The sequence below is a fragment of the Callithrix jacchus genome, chromosome 13 (genome assembly GCF_049354715.1).
Source record: "Callithrix jacchus isolate 240 chromosome 13, calJac240_pri, whole genome shotgun sequence".
In the NCBI taxonomy this organism is placed as follows: domain Eukaryota; kingdom Metazoa; phylum Chordata; class Mammalia; order Primates; family Cebidae; genus Callithrix; species Callithrix jacchus.
The window spans coordinates 23,398,239-23,416,020 of NC_133514.1; the positions used below are offsets into that span (position 1 = coordinate 23,398,239).

General features: G+C 40.9%; 1 pseudogene across 1 annotated transcript in view; it reads left to right on the plus strand.

The window, feature by feature from the left end:
* Positions 1–17,782, plus strand: part of LOC100411226 (leucine-rich repeat-containing protein 37A pseudogene) — a 72,974-nt pseudogene that overhangs the window by 44,970 nt on the left and 10,222 nt on the right. The window contains exon 4 of the transcript XR_013525263.1: positions 27–108. The product of XR_013525263.1 is annotated as a leucine-rich repeat-containing protein 37A pseudogene (transcript). The remainder of the gene's footprint in view (positions 1–26; positions 109–17,782) is intronic.

Genomic DNA, 17,782 nt, shown 5'->3' on the forward strand with positions numbered 1-17,782 from the left:
CACACAGGTATTCTTACATTTTGTAGGTGCATGTCTCTTTGGAGAGCATGTAACATGCTGCATAGACTATTGAACCCAAGGATAGAAAAAACATCCTAATTTATCCAGGTAAGAAGAGCTTTTAAAATCATATTCACACTATCTATACAGAGAGACTATAACATGTAGGGCAGAGTGGTGATCAATGTGTTTCACAGAAATACTGTAGTAACACTATCTTGATTCATTCATGCCAGTAGCACTCTTAGAAATAGCTTTTATACATGATGTTTAGAACTTATACAGCACAGAGTGCTGAATTTGCTTTGGATCTGTGTCTGTATTAGTCCATTCTAACACTGCTGTAAAGATACTACCTGAGACTGAGTAATTTCTTAAGAAAGGAGGTTTAATGGATTCACAGTTCTCTGGCTGGAGAGGTCTCAGGAAACTTACAACCATAGTTGAAGGTGAAGGAAAAGCAAGGCATGTCTTACGTGGTGGCAGAGAGGGTGAGAAGGGGGAAGTGGCAGTACCAAACAACCCTGTCTCATGAAAAGTCTGTCACAAGAACAGCATGGTGGAAACAGCCTTCATGATTGAATCACCTCCGACCAGGTTCCTCCCTTGATATATGGGGATTATAATTTGAGATGAGATTTGAGTGGGGACACAGAGCCAAACCATATCTCCACCAAATCTCATGTCAAATTATAATCCCCAGTGTTGGAGGTGGGTCTGGTGGAAGGTGATTGGATTATGGGGGTAAAGTTCTCATGAATGGGTTAGCACCATCCCCTTGGTGCTGTTCTCATGATATTGAGTGAGTGAGTTATTGTGAGATCTGGTCATTTAAAAGTGTGTAGCACTTTTCATTCTCTCTTGGTCCTGTTTCTGCCATGTAACAGGATGCCAGCTCCCTTTTTGACTTCTGCCATGATTGTAAGTTTCCTGAGGCCTTCCCAGAAACAGAAGCCATGATGCTTCCTGTACAGCCTGCAGAACCATGAGTGAATTAAACATCTTTTCTTTTAAATTACCCAGTCTCAGGTATTTCTTTAGAGCAGTGCAAGAATGGACTTAAGGCTTAAAAGTATTGAACAGAAATAACACGACTTTTTCATGCAGAAGCCCTGAGAGGCATCTTTATACACTGTCTTTAGAGAGTGTGTAACATGCAACACTGATTGTTGAACACAGTTTCACTGAAATAGCCCTATCCTCATTCATCCACAGATTAAGCATTCTTATAAATATCTTTTATACTTCTCTTTTTAGAGAATAACATGCAACTCACGGTGTTGAACTTAGCAATTCTAGGAGTTGACACTAATCTGATTCATTCAGGCCAGTAGCCTTCTTACAATCATCTTTTACATGTGAAATACAAATTGGTGAATGTAGAGTTTCATGAAAATAGCACTATCCTGATTCGTTCACATAACTATCAATCTTAGAAACAAATTTTATGTATATATATCTCAAAGTGCAGAATGTTCTCAGTAGTACACAGAACAGTATCCTGATTCATTAAGGAAAAAATTCTTAGAAACATATGTTATACATGTTTATTTACAAAAAAACATGTATTTTTAATGTGTCCATGTATAACAATGCACCACAGGTGGTAAATTTGTTTCACACAAATAACACTATCTTGATTTATCTGATTCATTTATACAAGTAACAGAAATAACACTATCCTGATTTTTAGAGTAGTTACTAAATGCTGTTGGAAACATCTTTTAAACACCTCTGTTTACAGAACATATAATGTGCACCTCAGAATGCTAAACAGAGTGATTCACACAAGTGACACTACCTTGACTCAGTCTGGAGAGAACATTCTTATAGAAATCTTTGGCTCGTGTCTCCTTAGAGTGTGTATATCATGCAGCAGAGTGATGAGCCCAGTCTTATGCAGAAAGAACGGTGTCTTGATTCATTCTTGTAAAAGGAATCCTTATGGCCGGGTGCAGTGGCTCACACCTGTAATCCCAGCACTTTGGGAGGCCGAGGATCACCTGAGTTCAGGAGTTCAAGACCAGCCTGGCCAACATGGCAGAACCCCATTTTTACTAAAAATACAAAAAATTAGCTGGGCGTAGTGGTGGGGATTTTGGTGGATGCCTGTAATTCCAGCTACTTGGGAGGTTAAGGCAGGGTGAATGGCTTAAACTAGGGAGGCAGAGGTTGCAGTGAGCCAAGATTGTGCCACTGCACTCCAGCCTAGGCGGCAGAGCAAGACCCTGTCTCAAAAATGGAAACCTTAGAATCATCTCTTGTACTTCTATGGAGAGTGTGTACATCCAGTACAGATTGATGAACGCAAATATTTCAGACAAAATATATACTGATTAGTTAGCATATTAGACACATCTTTTTATTGGTGAATATAGGGTTTCACAAAAATAGATGTGTCTAATATATTACACACAACTAGGACATTAGACATATCTTTGACAGATATCCTTTTTAGAAAATATATAACATGCAGCACCGTGTGATAAACATAGTGTTTCACAAAATAACACTAATGGGCCAGGCGCAGTGGCTCACACCTATTATCCCAGCATTTTGGGAGGCCACGGTGGGCAGATCACTTGAGGACAGGAGTTCAAAACCAGCCTGGCCAACATAGCGAAACCTCATCTCTATACTAAAAATACAAAAAAATAGCCAGGCATGATGGTGCATGCCTATAATCCCACTTACTCAAGAGGCTGAGGCAGAAGAATTGCTTGAACCTGGGAGATGGAGGTTGCAGTAAGCCAAGGTCGTGCCACTGCACTCCAGGTTGGGGGACAGAGTGAGACTCCATCTCAAAAAACAAAACAAAACAAACAAAAAAACACTACTATCTTTGTTCAGTCACATAAGTACATTTAGAAACCTCACTTAGAGTACTCTTCAAGATGTGTTTCTGCATGTTATTATATCATTTGAGTGTCTAGAACCTGAGGCACAGTGTTTCAGAGCCTCCTGATTTATATTCACATCAAGCATTAGTATTAACAACTTTCACACATAGCATATTAGCATGTAGAGCATGCAGCACAGAGTGCCAAATACAGTTTTCCCAGAAATAACCTGATCTTGATTCATCCTTGCAAATCGCATTCTAAGACTCTTCTTTTATACATCTATGTTGCCAGAGCACATACAATGAAGCACAGATCTATGAAAACAGTGTCATAAAGCAACAACCAAAACCTGATCTTTTTACACCAGGCACTGTTAGGAATATCCTGATACAAACATCTTTAGGGAAGGGGTGGATAATTTGATAAGCTGGGGATCTGGGATCTGGCTAAGCTGATGGAACACTTTAGGTGCAGGTGCAGATGTGTCTGGCAGAAGTGAACTGAACATGCATGAATCTCCTGCAGACTGGCAGTGATGCTCAGAAAACCTAGGGCCCAGGGCCATGGCCAGCATTGGCCCTGGTGATCAGTGCAGGCCTCTGTATTGCCAGGCTCAGGTGGAGACCTACAGCACCTGCACAAAGTACAGTTTCACCACTTACAAAGAGGTGAAACAAAAATGCAGGCCAGGCGTGGTGGCTCACACCTGCAATCCCAGCACTTTGGGAGGCCGAAGCATGTGGATCACACGAGGTCAGTTTGAGACCAACCTGGCCAACGTGGCAAAACCAGGTCTCTACTAAAAAATACAAGAATTAGTTGGGCATAGTGGCACATGCCTGTAATCCCAGCTAATCAGGAGGCTGAGGCAGGGGAATTGTTTGAACCTGGAAGATGGAGGTTGCAGTGAGCCGAGATTGCACCACTGCACTCCAGCCTGGGCAACAGAGTAAGAGTTCATCACAAAAAAAAGAAAGAAAGAAAAAATGCATATGGATGCAACACACAAGTGCCAGGGGTCAATGGGTCCTCTGATGGGCCAGCCAGGGATAAGGGCAGGTAATGCCTCAAGAAGATACTTTTGCAGTTCTTAGGACCCCTTCTTCAGGTGACTGCCAAACCATGGCAGTTCCTTCTTCTCCTGCCAAACCTACCATCACCACCCTTTTGGTAGAGGAGATATCCTGTCTATCAGAGCCTCCCCAACAGGTGCTGTCTTCTTTTGCCACTGTCAGGGGCAATGTTCCGTCTGGTTGGGATGGATGGTTTGGTGGGGAGGTGCAAAAATCAATGGGAAGGGCTGTATAAAATATTCATGTCTAAAAAGTTTATTCCTCCAATTAGCATTCTTAGAAATATCTTTTATACATGTGTATTTAGACAGTGTATAATAGGTAAGAGAGTGGTGATACAGTATTTTATTGAAAATACACTATCTTCATTCATACCCACAAGTAACATGCTTAGAAATGTATTTTATACATTTGCCTTAAGAGAGTTTATAACATACAGAACAGAAAGGTGAACACAGCATTCCAACAAAATAACACTACCATGATTACTATTTGCAACTGCTACTGTAAGAAACATCTTTTACGTATCTCTTTGGTGAGTGTGTAATATACAGCACAGAGTTTTGAGCATGTGTTTTAATGAAACAACATGAACCAGATTCATGTGTGTTGTACAATATGGGGGACCAAGTATCATCTGAACCATTAGGCAGCTACATTCAAGGGAAAACAAGGAAGAAAGAAAACAAAATAAATACTGTGACTCTTCTGATGCATCAGCTGTCAGGAGGCCATTTTTGGGAATTAGGTGTATAGGGGGTACCTAAGACCTTTGACACTCAATTTAGGAACTCATTCCTCCTACATTTCTCTGTTAGAGGCCAAAAAACCAATTACTAATGAAGAATGTGACTGAGATCTTCTCATGGGCGACCCAGCCCAATTTTTAGGCAACTTAATGTGCCTGTAGGAGGGCTCTTCAAATAAATATTTGATCTGCTTTTAAAATAACAAAAGCCTCATGAATTAAAGATGAAATATCCACCCTGGGCAACATAGCAAAACCTCATCTCTAAAAAAATTAGCCAGGTGTGGTGGCACACGCCTGTAGTCTCAGCCGCCTGAGAGGCTGAGGTGGGAGAATTACTTGAGCCCAGGAAGTGGAGGCTGCAGTCAGCTATGATCATACCACTGCACTCCAGCCTGGGCAGCAGAACAAGACTGCCCCATCTCAAACAATAAAAGATGAAATATGATTTGTATATGTTTTTAAAATTCTGTTAAATAGAAAGACAAACATCATATGTTCTCATCAATTTGTAGGACCTAAAAATCAAAATAATTTAACTCACAGAGTTAGAGAATAGAAGAATGGTTACCAGCAGCTGGGAAAGGTAGTGAGCAGTGAGAGGGAAGGTAGGGATGGTTAATGGGTAAACCCTAAAGACTAATCCAGAAAGCTCCTAGAACTGGTAAATGAATTCAGTGAAGTTTCAGGATACAAAATTAATGTATAAAAATCAGTAGCTCTGCTATACACTACAAGTGACCAAGCTGAGAATCAAATTAAGAACTTAGCTGCTTTTACAATACCTGCAAATATAAAATAAAATACTTAGGAACATACTTAGCCAAGGAGGTGAAAGACATCTACAAGGAAACCTACAAAACACCACTGCAAGAAATCAAATGACGCAAACGAATGGAAACAAATCTGATGCTCATAGATGGGTAGAATCAATATTGTGAAAATGACAATACTGACAAAAGCAATTTACAAATTCAATGCAATTCCCATCAAAATACCACTAACATTCTTCTGCCTGACTTCAAAATAATATGCTATGAAGCCATAGTAACCAAAAATCATGGTCCTGGCTTAAAAACAGACACGTACACCAATGGAACAGATTAGAGAGCTCAGAAATATATCTGTACATTTATAGCCAAGTGATTTTCAACAAAGGAGCCAAGAAGATACAATAATATTCTATTGTATGCACGTATATTTAGGGTTTTCTAGATATACAGTCATGCCATCAGCAGACAGCATGACTTCCTCTTTACCGATTTGAATGCCCTTTATTTCTTCCTCTTGTCTGATTGATGTATATACATACGTATGTGTAAATATAAGACTCAAAATGATAAAACTACCAGAAGAAAACATAGGATAAATGCTTCAGGACATTGGTCTGGAAACAAGATTTTATAAGATCTCAAAAGCACAGGGAACAAAGCAAAAATAAACATAGGGATTATAGCAAACTAAGAAGGCTCTCTGCACAGCAAAGGAAATAGTCAACAAAGTGAAAAGACAACACACAGGATGGGAGAAAATATTTGCAAACTACTCATCTGACAGGAGATTAATATCCAGTATATACAAGGAACCCAAGCGTTTCAACAGCAAATAAATAATCTGATTTTAAAATCAGCAAATGACCTGAACAGACATTTCTCAAAATAAGACCTACATATGGCCAAGAAATATATTTTTAAATGCTCAGCATCATCACTAATCATCAATGAAATGCGAATCAAAACCACAATCAGCTATCATCTCACCCTGGTTAGGATGGCTATTATCAAAAATACAAAAAATAACAAACGCTGGCAAGGGTGTAGAGAAAAGTGAATTCTTTTACACTCTTGGTAGAAATGTAAATTAGTACAGCCACTATGGAAACAGTACAAAGGTTACTTAAAAAGCTACAAGTAAGGGCCATGCATGGAGGCTCACTCCTGTAATCCCAGCACTTTTGGAGACTGAGGCGGGTGGATCACTTGAGGTCAAGAATTTGAGACCAGCCTGGCCAACTTAGAGAAACCCTATCTCTATCAAAAATACAAAAACTTACCCAGGCCTGGTGGTGAGTGCCTGGAATCCCAGCACTTTAGGAGGCCGAGACAGGTGGATCACAAGGTCAAGCGATCGAGACCATCCTGGTCAACATGGTGAAACCCCGTCTCTACTAAAAATACAAAAATTAGCTGGGCATGGTGGTGCACGACTGTAGTCCCAGCTACTCGGGAGGCTGAGGCAGGAGAATTGCTTAAACCCAGAAGGCGGAGGTGGCAGGGAGCCGAGATCGTGCCATTGCACTCCAGCAGCTGGGTAAAAAGAGTGAAACTCCGTCTCAAAAAAAAAAAATTACCCAGGCATGGTGGTGAGTGCCTGGAATCCCAACTACTTGGGAGGCTGCGTTCAAGAATCACTTGAATCTGGGAGGTGGAAGTTGCTGTAAGCCAAGATCACACCACTGCACTCCAGCCTGGGTGACACAGCAAAATACTGTCTCAAGAAGAAAAAAATACAAATTGAATTCTATATGATCCAGCTCTCTACTGGGCATTTATCCAAGAAGAAGGAAATCAGTATATGAAAAACACATCTGCACCCCATGTTTTTCACAGAACTATTCACAATAGCCAAGATATGGAACCAACCTAGGTGTCCAGCAGATGAATGGATAAAGAAAATGTGTTATATATACACAATGGAATACCATTCAGCCATAAAAAAGAATAAAATTCTGACATTCATGGCAACATGGATGAAACTGGAGGGTACTATGTGAAGTGAGGTAAACTAGAAACAGAAAGTTAAACACTGAATGTTCTTACTCATATGTAGAAACTAAAAAAGAAAGATCTCAGAAGTAAAAAGTAGAACAGGATACTAGAGGCAGAAGGGTAGAGGGAAGGGGGTGATACAGAGAAATTTATTAAAGGACACAAATTACAGCTAGATAGGAGGAGTAAGTTCTAATGTTCTGTGACACTGTAGGGTGACTATAGTTAGTTAACAATAATATATGATTTCAAATAGCTGGAAAGAGGATATTGAATTTCCAAACACAAAGAAGTGATACATATGTGAGATGATGAATATTCTGATCATTATACATTACAGGTATGACAACACTACTTCATACCCCATAAATATGAACAATTATGTGTCAATATTTTAAAACATTTAACATTTTTAAATATTTTAAAAAGAAAAAGGATAAGCACACAGACAAACTGAGGATACTATACAACACTGTAATCGTGTTACAGTGGTATGCAATCCACTTATACAATTTACCTTCAGCTGACAAGGCCAGCAATATACCTTTACTGTCCTACCTCAGGGGTATATCAACTTTCCGGCTTTGTGTCATAATCTTATTCAGGGAGAACTTGATCACTTTTTGCTTCCACAAGATATTACACTGGTCCATTACATTGATGCCATTATGCTGATTGGATCCAGTGAGCAAGAAGCAGCAAACATACTGGACTTATCGGTGAGATATTTGTGTGCCGGAGGATGGGAAATAGATCAAACTAAAATTCAGGGACCTTCTACCTCAGTATAATTTCTAGGGGTCTAGTTGTGTGGGGTCCATTGAGATATTCCTTCTAAAGGTGAAGGATAAGTTGCTGCATTTGGCCCCTCCTACAACCAAGAAAGAGGCACAATGCCTAGCGGGTTGGAGGCAACACAATCCTCATTTGGGTGTGTTACTCTGGCCCACTTATCGAGTGACCCGAAAGGGTGCCAGTTTTGAATAGGGTCTCTGCAACAGGTCTAGGCTGCTGTGCAAGCTGCACTGTCACTTGGTCCATATGATCCAGCAGATCCAATGGTGATTGAGGTGTAAGTGGCAGATAGGGATGCTATTTGGAGCCTTTGGCAGGCCTACACAGGTGAATCACAGCAGCGGCCTCTCGGATTTAGGAGCAAGGCCCTGCCATGTTCTGCAGATAACTACTCTCCTTTTGAGAGATGGCTCTTGGCTCCTTACTGGGCTTTGGTGGAAACTGAACGTTTGACTATACTATGAGTCATCAAGTCACCATGCAACCTGAACTGCCTATCATCAAGTGTGTACTTTCTGACCCATTTGGCCATAGAGTGGGTTGCTCACAGCAGCATTTCATCATCAAATGGAAGTGGCATATACATGATCAGACTCAAGCACGTCCTGAAGGCATAAGTAAATTCCATGAGGAACTGGCTCAAATGTCCATCTTCTCCACTCCTGCCACCCTGCCTTCTCTCCCCCAGCCTGCACCAATGGCCTCATGAGGAGTTCCCTGTGATCAGCTCACAGAGGAAGAGAAGACTAGAGCCTGGTTCACAGATGGTTCTGCACGATACGTAGGCACCACCAGAAAGTGGGCAGCTGTAGCACTAACAGCCACTTTCTAGGATATCCCTGAAGGATGACAGTGAAAGGAAATCTTCCCAGTGGGCTGAATTTTGAGCAGTGCACTTGGTTGTGCACTTTGCATCGAAGGAGCAATGGCCAAATGTGCGATTATATACCGATTCCTGGGCTGTAGCCAATGGCTTGGCTGGATGGTCAGGGACTTGGGAGAAGCATGATTGGAAAATTGGTTTCAAAGAAGTTTGGGGAAGAGGTATGTGAATGGACCTCTCTGAGTGGTCAAAAACTGTGAAGATATTTGTATCTCATGTGGGTGCTTGCCAATGGGTGACCTCAGCAGAGGAGAATTTTAATAATCACGTGGAAAGGATGACCTGTTCTGTGGACACCACTCAGCCTCTTTCCCAGCCACCCCTGTGATTATCCAATGGGCCCATGAACAAAGAGGCCACAGTTGCAGGGATGGAGGTTATGAATGGGTTCAGCAACATGGACTTCCACTCACCAAGGATGACCTGGCTACAGCCACTGCTGCATGCCAGCAGCAGAAACCAACACTGAGCCCTAGATATGGCACCATTCCTCAGGATAATCAGCCAGCTACCTGGTGGCATGTTGATTATATTGAAACTCTTCCATCATCGAAAGGGCAGAGGTTTGTCTGCCCTGGAATAGACACTCACTTTGGATATGGGTTTGCTTAGCCTTAAGATTGCCATCTGTGGACTCATGGAATGCCTTGTCCACTGTCATGGTACTACACACAGCATTGCCCCTGACCAAGGCACTCACTTTATGGCTAAAGAATTGTGGCACTGGGCTCATGCTCATAAAATTCACTGGTTTTACTATGCTTCCCATTATCCTGAAGCAGATAGGATAGAACAGTGGAATGGCCTTTTGAAGTCACAATTACTATACCAACTAGGTGACAGTACTTTGCAGGTCTGTAGCAAAGTTCTCCTGAAGGCCATGTGTGCTCTGACTCAGCGTCCAATATATGATACAGTTTCTTCCATAGCCAAGATTCACAGGTGCAAGAATCAAGGGGTGGAAATGAAAGTAGCACCATTCACCATCACCCCTAGTGATCCACTAGCAAAATTTTTGCTTCCTGTTCCCAACACATTACATGCTGCTGGCCTAGAGGTCTTAATGCCAGAGGAAGGAATGCGGCCACCAGGAGACACAACAAAGATTCCATTAAACTGGAAGTTAAGACTGAGACCTACAAACCTGAGGTAGGAAGATCACTTGAGCCCTAGACTGAGGCTACAGTGAGCCATGATCATGCCATTGGACTCCAGCCTGGATGACAGAGCAATGGTGAGAAACATTCCTCAAATGCATATTTTAAACACTTGCTTAGAGAGTTATCCTTGGGAAATAGATCTATTCATTGAAAGAAAACAGTACGTAATGCGTCTCCAAAGAAGCATTTTTAGATGTAGCTTTTAAACGTACATATGGAAACCCATCAAACTGAGGTCTTAAAAACAAAAGTAAGAAACATCCTTCAAAAGCATGTTCTAAACACCTGATTGCAGTTTTCTCCCTCTAAAAAACAATTGCATTCACTGAGAGAAAAAAGCACATGTTCCTTTAAAGAAGCTGGGATATCAAAATTTAAAAAGCTTCTGCACAGCAAAGGAAACATCAAAACAGAAAGAGTCAGCGTAACAATGGGAGAACCTTTTTGCAAACCGTATCTTGGATAAACAGCTAATATCTAAAATATATTAGAAAATTCTACAACTCAATTGCAAACAAAAATAACCCCAAATAATCGAATTAAAAATGGCCAAAAGTTCTGACTAGACATTTATTTAAAGAAGTCATACAAATGGCCAACAGGTATATGAAAAGGTGCTTAATATCAGTAATCAAAAAATGCAAATTAAAATCACAATGAGCCAGGTGCAGTGGCTTGTGCCTGTGATCTTAGCATTTTGGGAGGTCAAGGCAGGTGGATCACCTGAGTTCAGGAGTTCGAGACCAGCCTGGCAAAAATGGTGAAACCCTGTTTCTACTAAAAATACAAAAACAATTAGCCAGGCATGGTGGTGGGTGCCTGTAATCCCAACTGCTCAGGAAGCTGAAGATAAGAATTGCTTAAACCCAGCCACAGAGGCTGCAGTAACCCAAGATTGCACCACTGCACTCCAGCCTGGATGACACAGCAAGACTCCATCTCAAGAAATAATAAAATAAAATAAAATCACAATGAGATATCACCTTGAACCTATTAGGATGGCTTTTATCAAAAAATGAAAAGATGGCTGGGTGCAGTGGCTCTTGTCTATAATCCCAGCACTTTGGGAAGCTGAGGCGGTGGACTGCTTGAGCCCAGGAATTTGAGACCAGCCTGGGCAACATGGCCAAACCCCATCTCTAAAAAAAAATACAAAAATCAGGTGGATGTGATGGCATGCACCTGTACTCCCAACTACTTGGGAGGCTGAGGCAGGAGGATTGCTTGAGCCCAGGAGGTCAAGGCTACAGTGAGCCATGATCACGCCACTGCACTCCAGCTTGGATGATAGAGCAAGATCCTGTCTCAAAAAGTACATTGAAATCTTGAAAAAAAGATAAGTGATGATGTTGTAGAGAAAAGGGAATCCTAGTACACTGCTGGTGGAAATATATTATTGATTCAACGGCTATAAAAAATAGTGAAGAAATTCTTTAAAAAAAACAAAAACAGAACTACATATGATCCAGCAATCCCATTTCCAGTTATATACCTAGAGGAATTGAAATCAGGATCTCAAAGAGTTATCTTCATTCTCATGTTCATTGCAGCATTTTTCACAATAGCCAAGAGATGACAATGACCTAAATGTTCAAATGAATGACAAATGAATAAATTTAATACAATGGAATATTATTCAGCCTTAAAAAATGATGAAATAGTACATATTTTCTACACTATGGATGAACCTGGAAGACATTATGCTAAGTGAAATAAGCCAGATGCAGAGGGACAAATGCTACATGATGCCATTTGTATTAGACTGTTTTTGCATTGCTATAAATAAGTATCTGAGACTGGGTAATTCATTAAAAAAGAAGTTTAATTGACTCAGTTCCACAGGCTATACAGGAAGCATGGTGCTGGCCTCTGCTTGGCTTCTAGGGAGGCCTCAGGAAGCCTACAATCATGGCAGAAGGCAAAGGGAGAACAGGCATCTCCTATGGTGAAAGCAGCAGCAAAAAAGAGAGAAAGAAATTGAGGGAAGTACCACACACTGTTAAATGACCATATCTCACAAGAACACACTATTGTGAAGACAGCTTCAAGCCATGAGGGATCCTACCTTGTGACGTAAGCACCTCCCAGCAGGTCCCACCTCCAGCATTGGAGATTACAATTCAACATGAGATGTAGGCAGAGCATCCAAACTATATTATTTCTTCTTTGGCCCCTCCCAAATGTCCTTCATACAATCATGCCATCCCAATAGTCCCCCAAAGTCTTAACTCATTTCAGCATTAACTCAAAAGTCCAGTCTTATCTGAGACAAAGCAAGTCCATTACACCTATGAGCCTGTAAAATCAAAGACAAGTTATTTACTTCCAAGATACAATGGGAATATAAGCACGAGGTCAACATTCCCATTCCAAAAGGGAGAAACTGATCAAAAGAAAGGGAGTACACCCCCTTGCAAGTTCTAAACCCAGCAGGACAGTCACTAAATCTTAAAGCTCCACAGTTTTCTATTTTGACTCCATATCCTACATCCAGGGCATGCTGATGAAAGGGGTGGCTCCTAAGGCCTTGGGAAGCTCTGCTCTTATGGTTTTCACTCTCCACAGCTGCTCTCATGGTTTGTTGAGTGCTTGTGGCTTTTCCAGGTGCAAGGTATAAACTTCCCGTGGCTCTACAGCTCTGGGGTCTGGAAGAAAATAACTCCTTTCTAACAGGCCCACTAGGAAGTGCCACTGGGAACTCTGAGGGCTTTAGCCTCATGTTTTACCCTTGGCACTGCCCTAGTAGGAAGCTCTCTGTGAGGGCTCTGCCGTGTAGCAGCCTGCGGCCTGGGCACCCTGGCTTTTGCATACATCTTCTGAAATCTAGGCAGAGGCTGCCATATCTCCTTTACTCTTGCATTCTGTGCACCTACAAGCTTAGCAACATGTGGAAGCTGCCAAGGCTTAACACTTGCACTCCCTGGAGCTATGGCTTGAGCTATATTTGTGCTCCTTTGAGCCAAAGCTGGAACCAGAACAGTGGGAATGTGGAGAACATTGTCTTGAGACTGATCAGTGTAGTGGGGCCCTGGGCCTGGCCTGTGAAACTATTATTTGCTCCGAGGCTTCTAGGTCAGTGACAGGAGGAACTGCCGTGAAAGTCTCTGAAACCCCTTCAAGGCCTTTTCTTCATTATCTTGGCCATTAGCACTTGGCTCCCTTTCTCTAGCAAATTTCTCCACAGCCTGCCTGAATTTCTCTCCAGAGAAAAAGCTTTTCCTTTCTGTGCCACGGGTCCAGGCTGCAAATTTTCCAAACTTTCACACTGTGCTTTCCTTTTGATATAAATTCCAACTTTAAATTATGTCTATGCTCCTGCATCTGAGAATAGGCTGTAAGAAGCAGCCAGACCACATTTTGAATACACTGCTGCTTAGAAATTTCTTCCACCAGATATACTAAATCATCATGCTTTAGTTCAAACTTCCACAGATCCCTAGGGCATGAATAGCATATAGCACATTTCTTTGCTAAGGCACAACATGCATGATCTTTGCTCCACGTCCCAATAAATTCCTTATTTCTATCTGAGACCTTATCCGTATGGATTGGACTATCCCCCTATGACTATCAGCATTTTGGTCACAACCATTTAACCAGTTTTAAGAAGTTCCAAACTTTCTCTCATCTTCCTGTCTTTTTTCTGAACCCCCAAACTCTTCCAGCCTCTGCTTGTTACCCAATTCCAAAGTCACTTCCATACTCTCAGATATCTTTATAGCAATGCCTCACTCCTTGATACCAATTTTATGTCTTCGGCCATTTTTGCATTGCTATAAAGAAATACCTGAGACCAGGTAATTTATAAGAAAAGAGGTTTAGTTGGCTCATGGTTCTGCAGGCTGTGGAGGAAGCATATCACCTGTAGCAGCTTCTGGGGAGGCCTCAGAAGCTTACAGTCATGGCAGAAAGCAAAAGGGGAGTAGGGATCTCATATGGCAAAAGCAATAGCAAGAGAGAAAGAAAGCGAGGTGGGTGTGCAACACAGTTTGATATGACCAGATCTCATGAGAACTCACTGTCACGAAAACAGCACCATGTCATCAGGGATCTGCCCTTCCCATCTAAACACCTCTCAGAGGTCCCACCTCCAGCACTGGGGATTACAGTTCAGCATGAGATTTGGGCAGGACATCCAAATCAGATGACATTTATATGATGAATCTAAAATAATCAAATTTATGGAAGCTGAGTAGAATGATGGTTGCCAAAGGCTGGGAGAAGGAGAAATGGAAAAGTGTCAGTCCAAGGGTACTGTTATGGTTTGGCTTTGTCCCCACACAAATCTCATCTTGAATGATAGCTCCCGTGTTTCCCATGTGTCATGGGAGGGCCCAGTGGGAAGTAACAGAATCACAGGGACAGTTCTTTTCCATGCTCTTCTCATGATATTGAGTAAGTTTCACGAGATTTGATGGTTTTATAAAGAGGAGTTGCCCTGCACACACTCTTACCTGCCATCATGTAGGATGTGACCTGCTCCTCTTTGCCTTCCGCCATGATTGTGAGGCCTCCCCAGCCATGTGGAACTGTAAGGCAAATAAAACTCTTTACTTTATTAGGAAATAATAAAGGTATATGTCTCTATTAGCAGCATGAAAACAGACTAATACAGGTACAAAGTGTTGTCCATACAAGATAAATAAGTCCTAGAGATCTATTGTACAGCATAGTGCCTATAGAAACAATACTATATTGTATGCTTAAAATTTTGCTTAAATGGTAGCTCTTATATGAAATCTTATCACAGAAATAATAGTACTAAATAAGAGGTCAGGAGGAAGCTTTTGGAGGTGACGGATAGGCTTATGGCATGGATTATAGTGATTGTGCCATGGGTATATGCTAATCTCTGAACTCACCAAGTTATATATATTAATAATGTAAAGATTTTCACATGTTCAAAATAATTTTTAAGGATTATTTTTTAAACAACATAAGGAGAGAATGAAAATTCAAGTTGCATTCTGGGAGAAGATATTGACAATACATTTAACGAGTAAAGGGTTAGTATTTATGATAAATAAAGAGCAACTGGGCATAAGTTATAAGGAAAAAATAGCTTAATTTTAAAAAATATGCCAAAACAAACAGGTATTTCAACAAGAGAAAATGTGAAAGCCCGTAAAGCTGTGAGTAAATATTCAGCCTTATCAACAGCTGTGGTAATATTTAACAGCTGGCCCTTCAGTGTCAGGAAAACCCTGACTTGTAGTATTTGCTTATTTCTGTGTTGTAAATGTCATAGACTATTCAAGTTTCCGGTGTTAAGAGCCAACTTCAACACTCAATGCTTTAATAACTAGGGAACTACAAAATAAAGCTACAATTAGATAGCATTTGCAGTCACCAAACTGCAAAATTTTAAAGTGAGTTAATACCAAAGTTGGCAAGAATAGGAGGCAATGGGGACTCTCATCCATTGTTTGTGGTAGTAAGTGGGATTCATCACTTTGGTTGATTATCTGTATATTCCACAACTCATAGATTCCACTTTTTTGAATCTTTGCATTTAAGTTATGGACTGAATGTTGACATCCAAGAGTAGATTTTATCTTTCCTACATGATCCTGATAAAAGAAAGTAAAGGGCTGTGGTTGGCTTAGCTGTGCTTCCTGTATTTTTACGAAAACAAAAACAGAAATCCAGAACCTTTAGAGCCTGGAGAATGGAAAGAAAACCTACCTCAGACATAGTCTGGGATAAAAACCTCATCCCCGAGTTACCACACCCTTAGGTCTTTGACCCAATCCTTCTTCCAGAACCCATACTTTTTCCAATGCCCATCACATTAGAGACTTTTTACATAGAGGCTGCAGAGTGTGGGTACCATTTCTATGCATAAGAAGAGAGCGAGACAGTGAAAGAAAAAAACGAAAGAAGTGTAGTTGAGGAAAGAAAAGAAAAGTCATGTTACCACATGAATGCATTTTCCCACAAAACACTGCTATTTAGAGAGGTTAGTTCCTCAGCTCTAGAAATGTCCAAAAATCCATCATCAATGTATTTATTATGCACCTAAACTATGTCAGGCATGGTGCTAGACATTGCAAATATGGTGTTCAATGACATAAACCTGATCTCTGTCTTGATAAAGTTTACAGATTACTAAGGAAGTCAGACATGAAACAAATAATTCATAAATATCAATCAAATAATTGTAAGTGTGCCAAGTACTGACAAGGAAATTTACAGGATATTTGAGAATTGATTAATAGGGTAAACAAACTTAGTTTGGAGAAATGTAGGTCAGGGAAGTCTTCCCTAAGGAGGACAGGAGTTAAGCTGGACTCTGACGGGTGAGTAGGTGTTGTAAGTGCTAAGATTTGCATGGGAGAAAATATTCCATGCATTGGAATCCTGTGTGCAGGAACACTGAGATAGGAGACAGCAGGGTGTCTTGGGGGAACTAGTTTTTGGCTGGAAGGGAATGAATGATGAAGAGTGGTGAAAAATCCAGAGAGGAAGTTGGACCCAATCTTTTGAGCACAGCCTTGGGAGCCATATTGAGAATTCTGAGCGTGGCCATCAGAGCAATGGGAAATCATTAAAAGGCATTAAGCAGGGAAGCGATATTATCAGATCTGCATTTCTAGAAGATCATTCTGGTTGCCGTTTACAGGATGTTTTGAAGAGTGAGAGAGTCTGTGTAGGAATTCACTGCAGTGGTAGAAGAATGAAATGATGGTAGCCTAGACTAGGCTGTTGGCAGGGAGGGTGGAAAGAAGATGACAGGTTTGAGAATTGTTTAAAACGATTAACTGTCTTAATGATTAGAATTAAATATAGGTGATAAGGAAAAGAGGGAAGTCAAGGCAACTTCTACATTTCTGGCTTGAGCATGAACATAGATGGTAATGCTATCTACTGAGATGGAGGATGAGCAGATTTGAAAGGAGGAGGGAAAATTGATGAACTCAGTTTCTGACTTGTCTTAAGGCACCTATCAAATGCCACATGAAGATATCAGACAAAGAATCTGGACACAGAAACCTTGGGAGGAAATGAAATCACCCTGGAAAACATTGTAGACTAATACAAGTTAGATAGGACAGAGACCAAGGATTTCCAACAGTAGTGTGATTTCATGGAGGAGGAGGTCCTGAGGACCGGAAATGAAGTCAAGAAAGGATGCAGAAAACCAGCAGGTGGAGTATAATGGAAGCCCTCACAGGGAGGCTTTTTAAGGAAAGGGAAGTGGTCAATTTTATCTAATGTACTGAAAGATCCAATAAAATGAAAATTATCTTTTGCCTTGAAGAACTCACTGGGTACCTCAGTAAGAGCATTTGTGGCAGAGTGGTCGGTGCAATATCCAGATGGAGAAGTAATGGTGGGTCAGTGAGAGGTGAGGAATGAATATAATAAAGTCAGTTCAATACTTTTAAACTTAAGGCAACAGTAATAAATGCAAAATATTTTCATATTATGTAGACACAGTAAGTTTTTATTTTGCCAAGCGGAATTTTTTTTTAATTCTACCTACTCGCGCCATTATTTTATTAAGAAGCA